We start from the raw sequence: 10,260 nt of genomic DNA on the forward strand, positions 1-10,260 counted from the left end.
TATATAATACCAAAATCCCGTAAATTACGGAGAATCTTTGAAAAGGTATCAGTCAAAGTTCGCAATAACAGATATGCTAAGATAAGAATTCATCTATACACTATCAATGCAGTAAATGCAGTAAAACGTGTCTAGACTTATGAATGATAAGCAGGTAATTTTCTAAGGATGATAAGCAGATGATTTCTGACTAGAAATGATAAGCAAAACTTTTGACATGTAGACACGGTCAAAGTCCAGACTCATTAATGCATCCTAACAACTACTAGTTAGACACACTAATGCAAGACCTGGTTTGCTACGACCACCGCTCTGATACCAACTGAAAGGACCCGTCCTAATCCACCTGGACGAAGTCATCAACATTTGGTCCCATTGCGATGATCGGCTCCAAGTAATGTCCTTATATTGAGCAAATGCACAGCGAAAGACTTAATTCGTACCTGAGAATAAACATGCTTTAAAGTGTCAACCAAAAGGTTGGTGAGTTCATAGGTTTATCATAACAATCATTTCAATATGTTAATAGACCACAAGATTTCATAATCATAAACATAATACACTCGCAAGTATATGTAAAGCATTCTAAGTGGTTGAGCACTTGGTAACAATACTTAACATTTAATCAACGTCGCATATTCCCTTTATTATGAAATCTCACTACACCGTACCAAGTGTAGTCACCAAAACGAAGTACTGTGCAACCGTTGAATACTGGTCGTCCAGTCCGGTTGGGGTTGTCAGGCCCGATAGATCTATCAACAGGATTCGCCTTTACAATACCCATGTAAATAGTAGTTACCAAGCTACAGGGAAATATGCCAGTGGTACAACTCTACGTAGAATATATTTTTAAGTACTTGTGTCTATTTTGCAACCATTTATAAAAGCAGCGCATGTATTCTCAGCCCAAAAATATATATTGCAAAAGCAATTAAAAAGGGAGCAAATGAAACTCACTTTTGCCTTGAAGGTATTTAATTCGACTTGGTCTCCGATAGATATCACGAACCTAACCCAAAACAGCCCCCCGGTTGCACTCCGACGACGTAGATTCAGTTTTTAAGATGTTCTTTGTAAAACTAAGTTATATCTTGTTAGGTTAGCATATCATTATGATATATTACAGGTCTTGAAGTATTTTAAAAGTCAAGTTAGAAGGATCTATTTAGTTTGCGAACAAGTTTGAAATCATTCAAACTATGTTCTTGTTGTTAAAATTTTATACCACAAAATAAGATAGCTATATGAATATGAATTGAATAAGATTATGAACAAGGTTACTACCTCAAGTTACTTGGAAAAAGTTACTGCAAAAGATAAGAAATAATCTTGGAATCAAAGAGTGGTGGAGTTAGATCAAAAGGTTGGAAGTAAACTTCTTCAAATGGGTGGTTATTTTGATATGTTCTTGAAAGAGTTTTCTTATGGTGTTTAAGGCTTATAATTGAAGCTAAATGATGGGGAAAATGCTTGGAGATGATCAAGTATGAAGTTAGGAGTATTTTGAGAGAGAAATGAGGGTGTAGGTATGAGAAAATGGAGTGAAGAAATGGTGTTCATTTATAAAAACGTTTTTAGTTTATAAAGAAAGAAAAGGATTCCTAATTTTGTTTTCTTACTAATAATTCATACTACTTGACAAATCCTAGTTACCTCATATCTAGGGCAGTAATAATGTTGATTATGATGTTGATTTGATGTGTATATACCAATAGTAAATACGTATAGAAGCTGGGTATGATACGGGTACATATATCCTAGATATACGTATAGAAATCTTGAGGAAACGGAATGAGAATTCAAATATAGCTATCTTTTGTGAATATACTTATATTGTTTTATGTATTTAAGTCCTTAAAAGTGATTAAATACATTATATATACAATACATGTATAAGCATTATAGATTATAAGTATATATATCAAAGAATGTTACGTATAGTTATCGTTTTGAAAACTTAAGTTAGTAGTTTCAAAATATACTTATAACTCATTGTCATTAGTACACAATGAGATGTTAAACCATCCTTAGATCATGTTAAATATATATAAATACATATATATACACAAACGTATAATTATCGTATGTTATATAGTTCGTGATATCATCGGTCATATTGGACGGTCAAACGTTGTGTAAAACTCTTTTCAAAAACACAAGTCTCAACAATTTGGATTGCTTATCATGTTGGTATGGTTTAATTTATGTAAATATTAATCTCATAAGTATAATTTGGTCGGAAAATTCCGGGTCATTACAGGAACGAACCGGACTTACTAAAAACTACACTACTGTACGATTAGGTACACTGCCTATAAGTGTTATAGCAAGGTTTAGGTATATCCATTCTATAAATAAATAAATATCTTGTGTAAAATTGTATCGTATTTAATAGTATTTCGTTGTAAAAATAATACTATTTCCTAGTACACCTCGCACACATCAAGTATTTTTGGCGCTGCTGCCGGGGACAATTCTGCTTAAACGCCGGAAGCACAAGGCTAATATATATAAAAAAAAGATTTTTATTAATTTTTAGTTTATTTTTATAAAAATTCGCTTTTGTAAAAATACGTTTTAAATAATATATTCAAAAATATAAAAAGAAAAACAAAAAAATTATATATTTTTAATAGTTTGTTAAATATATAAGTTCTATAAAGTTTCTTTATTTTTATTTTGTAAAAATATAAGTTTTATTTAATTTATATAAATATATTATATAAATATATAAATCAGAATACAGAAAAAAAATAATTAAAACACTCACGACCCGGTACTGTAGCAGCCCAGCATTTGGCCTGGATCCAAGGCCCATGCGATCGCATGGCTGCATAACAGAAAACTCATGTGATCGCATGAGTTGACTGGACAGGTCTGAAACCTAGTACGGCCAGTTTAGGGTTAGATTATATTAATTATTATTATTAATTAATAACCCTAATTAGGTTTTGTATATTTAATTAATTAGTTTTAGTTATTATTTAATTTATATATTTAGTTTATTAAGTTTTAATAAATTATAAAATTAATAGTTTTATAAAATAAGTAATATAAAAATAATATTTTTATTAAAATTGTACTTTTTGCAACTTTAAGTTATTTTTATATTTTGTTTCTTTTTATTCGTTTTAGCGTAATATTTGTATTTTTCGCTCGTATTTAGTTCTAAGATATAGTTTTTGCCATAGTTATTTTTACTTCTAGATTTTTAGGCTTTGCCGTAAAATCCCTTAAGTGCTTTTTCTTTAGACTAAGATTTAAGTGCTTTAGAATTTTGCGACGCCGTTTTTAAATTTTAGTACCTTTTTAAGTTATTGCCATTTGGGATATAGTTTTTCTTTTAGGCTTTAATATTTTAGACGTAACTTTTAATTCTTAGTTTTTAATTCCTTTTTAAGTTTCGACGCGCTACTTTCTTATTTTTATTTTTCGACGCCTATTATTTTTCGAACTTTTATTTTTTTTTCTACGTTTTTCGACGCGCTCTTTTTCTTTCTTATTTCTCGACATTCTAGTTTTTAGGACATAGAATTTTTCTATTTCTTCTCTCTAAATTTCTTTAAACTTTAACGAAAAATTATTTTAAGTGGTTAAATTGATAGACATCAAAATTCTCTAGTTCGTAGTAATAGTTGGATTTGTACGTAGACCAGGTTATTGGAGCCAAACAGTACTCAATTATAATGAAACCAAACGAATCCTGCCCCTCTGCTGCATCTTTTGGCTATTCGAAACGTGGGCAAAATCAGAAAAGTCTATTAATTTGATAACTTATATAATTTTTTCTTTTTTTTAAAAAAACTAATAGGATATTCAGTGAATGCACCGAGCAAAACGTTCACCACCTTTTGTACGTTCACCACCTGTAACCAGATCAAGACATCTAGCAAATATTGTCGCCGTTGATTTTTCTTTAGAATCGTCATCCAGTCGACCAATTACTCCAATTCAAATTTTCGATAATCCATTTTTTGAACCCGACCTTACAATTGAGAATCCGGAGAATATTCAGGGACGATTCATAGATCCTGAACCACTAATCTTTCCTCCGGAACCACCAATGATTCAAATGGAGATTGTCGAGGAACGAACCATTAAATGAGAATCCTCTAGTGATTCAGATTCAACAAATTCAATTATGGAGAATCTAGAACCTCTAAGTATGGAAGACCGAATGAGAGCTAAACGCACTGGCCAAGGTCACGCAATTACTCAACCTGACATTAATGAGCCAGATTATGAAATCAAAGGACAAATTATACACATGGTAACTAATCAATGCCAATTTAGTGGTGCGCCGAAGGAAGATCCAAATGAACATCTTCGTACCTTTAATAGGATCTGCACACTATTTAAAATAAGAGAAGTGGAGGATGAACAGATATATCTCATGTTATTTCCCTGGACTTTAAAGGGAGAAGCCAAAGATTGGTTAGAATCGTTATCTGAAGGGGCGATTGATACATGGGACGTTTTAGTTGAAAAATTTCTTAAACAATTCTTTCCGGCATCTAAAGCCGTGAGACTTCAAGGAGAAATTGTTACGTTCACACAAAAGCCAAACGAAACTCTATATGAGGCGTGGACAAGATTTGGAAAGTTATTGAGAGGATGTCCGCAACATGGTTTAGACACTTGTCAAATAGTACAAATATTCTACCAAGGATGCGACATCACAACAAGAAAAGACATCGATATAGCAGCTGGTGGTTCCATTATGAAGAAAACAGAAACTGACGCTTACAAAATTATTGATAACACTGCTTCCCACTCACATGAGTGGCACCAAGAAAAAGATATCGTGAGATCATCTAAAGCAGCTAGAGCCGATTCTAACCATGACTTAGATTCCATTTCCGCAAAGATAGATGCTGTCGAGAGACGAATGGAAAAGATGACTAAAGATATTCACTCAATACGAATTAGTTGTGAGCAGTGTGGAGGACCACATTTGACAAAAGATTGTCTCAGTATTGAACTAACAATGGAACAAAGAGAGAATGTTTCATACATAAACCAAAGGCCTGAAAATAATTATCAGAATAATTATCAACCGCCAAGACCGATCTACAATCAAAATCAGAATTATAACCGAAATGTTCCATACAACAACCAACAAGGTCCTAGCAATCAACAAGTATCCAATAATACTTACAACCAGCAAAGACCTGTTTTTCAAAACAAACCACCACAAACCGATGATAAAAAGCCAAATTTAGAAGATATGATGTCGAAGCTAGTTGATTCTCAAACACAATTTTTCACATCTCAGAAACAAACCAATGAACAAAATGCTCAAGCATTTAGAAATCAACAAGCTTCTATTCAAAATCTAGAACAAGAAGTAAGCAACCTATCAAGGTTAATAGGTGAAAGAAAACCGAGAAGTCTACCTAGTGATACAAATGCTAACCCCCGGAATGAAACAGCTAAAGCCATTACCACAAGAAGTGGTATTACACTTAAACCACCTGAAATACCTGTAATTTCTAATGAAGCTATTCCTACTCCACAAGAACCACAACCTGAGCAAGATAAGGAAAAAGACCCGGTAGTTGAAAAGGTTAATGAAGATAACACAGTTAAGGCTAAACCTTATGTTAAACCATACCAACCACCACTTCCTTACCCGAGTAAAATGAGAAAAGAGAGACTTGAAGCCGAGCAATCCAAATTCTTGGATATGTTTAAACAAATAAATGTAAATCTTCCTTTCATTGATGTAATTTTAGGAATGCCTAGATATGCTAAATTTCTGAAAGATCTAATCACAAATAGAAAGAAAATGGAAGAACTCTCGGCTGTTACTATGAATGCTAATTGTTCTGCAGTGCTGTTGAATAAGATATTAGAAAAATTATCAGATCCAGGAAGTTTCACAATTCCATGTTTTCTGGGTAGTCTTAGTTCAATAGAAGCATTGGCAGACTTAGGTGCTAGTATAAATTTAATGCCGTATTCATTATACGCTAAACTAGACCTTGGAGAATTGAAACCAACACGAATAAGCATACAACTAGCCGATCGATCAGTAAAATATCCTAGAGGGATAATGGAAAACATGCTAGTTAAAGTTGGTACTTTAGTATTTCCAGTAGATTTTGTTGTTCTGGACATGGAAGAAGATTCTCAAGTTCCTCTCATATTAGGAAGACCATTCTTAAACACGGCTAAAGCAATGATAGACGTGTTCGGTAAGAAACTGACCCTAAGTATAGAGGACGAGAGTGTTACCTTTTCAGTTGATAGAGCAATGCAACAACCGCAATCTGCGGAAGATACATGTTATTATATTCAAACTATAGATTCACATGCAAAATTATTAGAAGAATTTCCAGAATTACAAGGAACGGGAGAATGTTCTTTAGGAGAAGGAACTGAACCAATTGATGAAACTGAAATGTTAGCTACACTTATGGCTAATGGATATGAACCAACAACAGAAATTCAAATGCTAAAAGAAGAAGACAGATATCGATATAAATCATCGATAGAAGAACCACCGATATTAGAGTTAAAGCCACTTCCAAACCATTTGGAATTGGTTATTTACATGCTGAGTCTGAATTACCTGTAATAATTTCGTCTTCTCTTACTGAAAATGAAAAATCACAACTCATTTCTGTGCTAAAAGCTCATAAACTAGCTATTGCATGGAAAATTCATGATATTAAAGGAATAAGTCCTTCGTATTGCACACATAAAATCCTTATGGAAGAAGGTCATAAAACGTATGTGCAACGCCAACGAAGACTAAATCCTAATATGCAAGATGTTGTTAAGAAAGAAATTATTAAACTGCTAGATGCAGGTCTAATTTATCCAATTTCTGATAGTCCATGGGTAAGCCCAGTTCAATGCGTGCCTAAGAAGGGTGGCATGACTGTCATCACAAATGAGAAAAATGAGCTTATTCCTACTAGGACTGTAACAGGATGGCGTGTTTGTATTGATTATAGAAAATTAAATGACGCCACCAGAAAAGATCACTTTCCCTTACCTTTCATTGATCAAATGTTGGAAAGATTAGCCGGAAATAGTTACTATTGTTTTCTTGACGGTTTTTCCGGATACTTTCAAATTCCAATAGCATCCGAGGATCAATAGAAAACCACATTCACGTGCCCTTATGGTACTTTTGCTTACAAACGCATGCCATTTGGACTTTGCAACTCCCCTGCAACCTTTCAAAGGTGCATGATGGCGATTTTTCACGACATGATAGAAGAATGCATGGAAGTTTTCATGGATGACTTTTCAGTCTTCGGTGATACTTTTGAAACATGTCTAGTTAATCTTGAACGAATGCTTATTAGATGCGAACAATCAAATCTAGTACTTAATTGGGAGAAATGTCATTTCATGGTTAAAGAAGGCATTGTTCTTGGACATAAAATTTCAAAAGAAGGAATTTAAGTGGATAGAGCTAAAGTAGATGTAATTGCTAAACTTCCACATCCTACCAATGTTAGAGGAGTTAGGAGTTTTCTAGGGCATGCCGGTTTTTACCGACGTTTTATAAAAGATTTTTCTAAAATTGCCACTCCTATGAATAAACTCCTAAAAAAGGATGATCCATTCATCTTTTCAGATGAATGCATCAAATCTTTTAATATACTTAAAGAGAAACTCACTAATGCACCGATCATGATAACTCCAAATTGGAATCTACCATTCGAACTAATGTGCGATGCAAGTGATTTTGCAATGGGAGCCGTTTTAGAACAAAGGATTGAAAAATGATTTCAACCTATATATTATGCTAGTAAGACGTTACAAGGAGCACAAAAAAATTACACAACTACTGAAAAAGAACTCCTTGCTATTGTCTTTGCTTTTAACAAATTTCGTTCATATCTCGTTCTAGCAAAAACGGTGGTCTATACCGACCATTCTGCTCTTAGATACCTATTTTCGAAACAAGATGCTAAACCAAGATTAATCCGTTAGATCTTACTCTTACAAGAGTTCGATATTGAAATCCGAGATAAAAAGGGAGCAGAAAATCTCGCCGCTGACCATCTTTCTCGTCTTGAAAATCCCGAATTAGAAGTTCTAAATGAATCGGCCATACAAGACAATTTTCCTGATGAATATCTATTGAAGATAGATTATAATAAAATTCCATGGTTTGCAGACTATGCAAACTACTTAGTATGTGGATTCCTTGAAAAAGGATTGTCGTACCAAAAATGAAAGAAATTCTTTAGTGATATAAAACACTATTTTTGAGAAGATCCACATTTGTTTAAAAGTTGTCCCGATGGAATAATACACCGATGTGTATTCGGAGATGAAGCTAGTCAAATCTTAAACCATTGTCACACAGGACCAACAGGAGGGCATTATGGGCCTCAGCTCACAGCAAGAAAAGTTTACGATGCTGGATTCTATTGGCCTACAATTTTCAAAGACGCACACCTTCTTTGCAAATCCTGTGATGCTTGTCAAAGGGCCGAAAAAATAAGTCAACGTGATGAAATGCCACAAAATGTCATTCAAGTATGTTAAGTATTTGACATTTGGGGTATTGACTTTATGGGTCCATTTCCAAAATCTCATAAAAATCTCTACATTCTCGTTGCCATTGATTATGTATCTAAATGGGCGGAAGCACAAGCTCTCCCAACTAATGATGCACGAGTTGTAGTCAACTTTTTAAAACGTCTTTTTGCAAGGTTTGGAACACCGAAAGCTTTAATAAGTGATCGGGGAACTCATTTTTGTAATAATCAACTTGAGAAAGTTCTTAAAAGATATGGAGTAACTCATAAAATCTCCACTGCTTATCATCCACAAACAAGTGGACAAGTTGAAAATACCAACCGAGCTTTAAAACGTATTCTAGAGAAAACCGTAGGATCAAATCCGAAGGAATGGTCCATGAAATTGGAGGATGCACTCTGGGCTTTTAGAACAGCCTACAAAACTCCAATTGGAACCACACCTTTTAAACTCGTTTACGAAAAAGCATTTCATCTTCCAGTAGAAATTGAACACAAAGCATTTTGGGCTTTGAAGACATGTAATCTTGATTTACATGAAGCCGGACGTCTACGATTAAGTCAACTAAACGAATTAGAAGAATTAAGACATGAAGCATACAAAAATTCGTTAATCTATAAGGAAAGAACGAAGAAATGGCATGATAAAAGAATCACAAGTTCAAAAGAATTTAAAGAAGGAGATAGAGTTCTTCTTTTCAATTCACGATTCAAGCTATTTCCTGGAAAATTGAAATCAAGATGGTCTGGACCATTCATAGTCAAAAGAGTTTTCCCATACGGAACAATAGAGTTAATAAATTCAAATGGGATTGAATTTAAAGTTAATGATCACAGAGTTAAACATTACATACATGGTCCGATGGAAGTTGACAATGAAGTCAATCATAATTTCACCACCCAAGAAAACCTTCAAAATGAAAACATAAATATGTTATCAACAACATATGAAAAATCAAAATTGGAAAATAAGGAGGATTCAAATTTGAGTGATGAAGAAGAATTCTTATACAAACCTCCCATTCCAAGAAACGAAGAAAAATGTGAACAAGAATTTCAAATAGAAGTGAAAGAACCAAGAAAAGAACACCCAAAAAAGGTTTACAAACCAACTCGACTTACTAAAGCAAGAGACCCGGGTAAATTTATCATTTCTTGCTTGCTTAATGATGGTGCTGTATATAATGGACTCACAAATTTAGGAGCAAGTGCAAATATTATGCCTCTTTCGTTATACAAAAGATTATGTATGAGTAAATTAAAACCAACCAAAATAGGTGTTCAATCATTTGACCTAACCATTAAACACCCGGTTGGAATAGCAAATAATTTACTTGTTAACGTGGGAAGTTTGACCTTTGTTGCAAACTTCATAGTGATTAATATGGAGGAAAACCTTGATATTCCTCTAATTTTAGGTCGCCCATTTTTTAGCAACCACCGAGGCATTCATTGATGTAAGAGAAGGTAGAATGACACTTAGGGATGGTGATACATCGACACCTTTGTGAACCGAAAGTTTAGATCTCCACCAACCAAAACTGTTAAACTAATAAAAACGCATAAGTGTAGGGAAGATGAAGAAACACTTAATGATGATCCGATCACAAAGAACCCCGTTGATGATAAGAAGTTAGATGAACCCGTTTTTAACAGTTCAACGAAGAAACTTTATAAACGGATTCACGATGCTAAGATTAAGGGAAACTTTAAGTTATGTAACCGATTAATATCCAATTTATCGCCAAAA

Source organism: Rutidosis leptorrhynchoides, chromosome 8 (genome assembly GCF_046630445.1).
Source record: "Rutidosis leptorrhynchoides isolate AG116_Rl617_1_P2 chromosome 8, CSIRO_AGI_Rlap_v1, whole genome shotgun sequence".
Classification (NCBI taxonomy): Eukaryota; Viridiplantae; Streptophyta; class Magnoliopsida; order Asterales; family Asteraceae; genus Rutidosis; species Rutidosis leptorrhynchoides.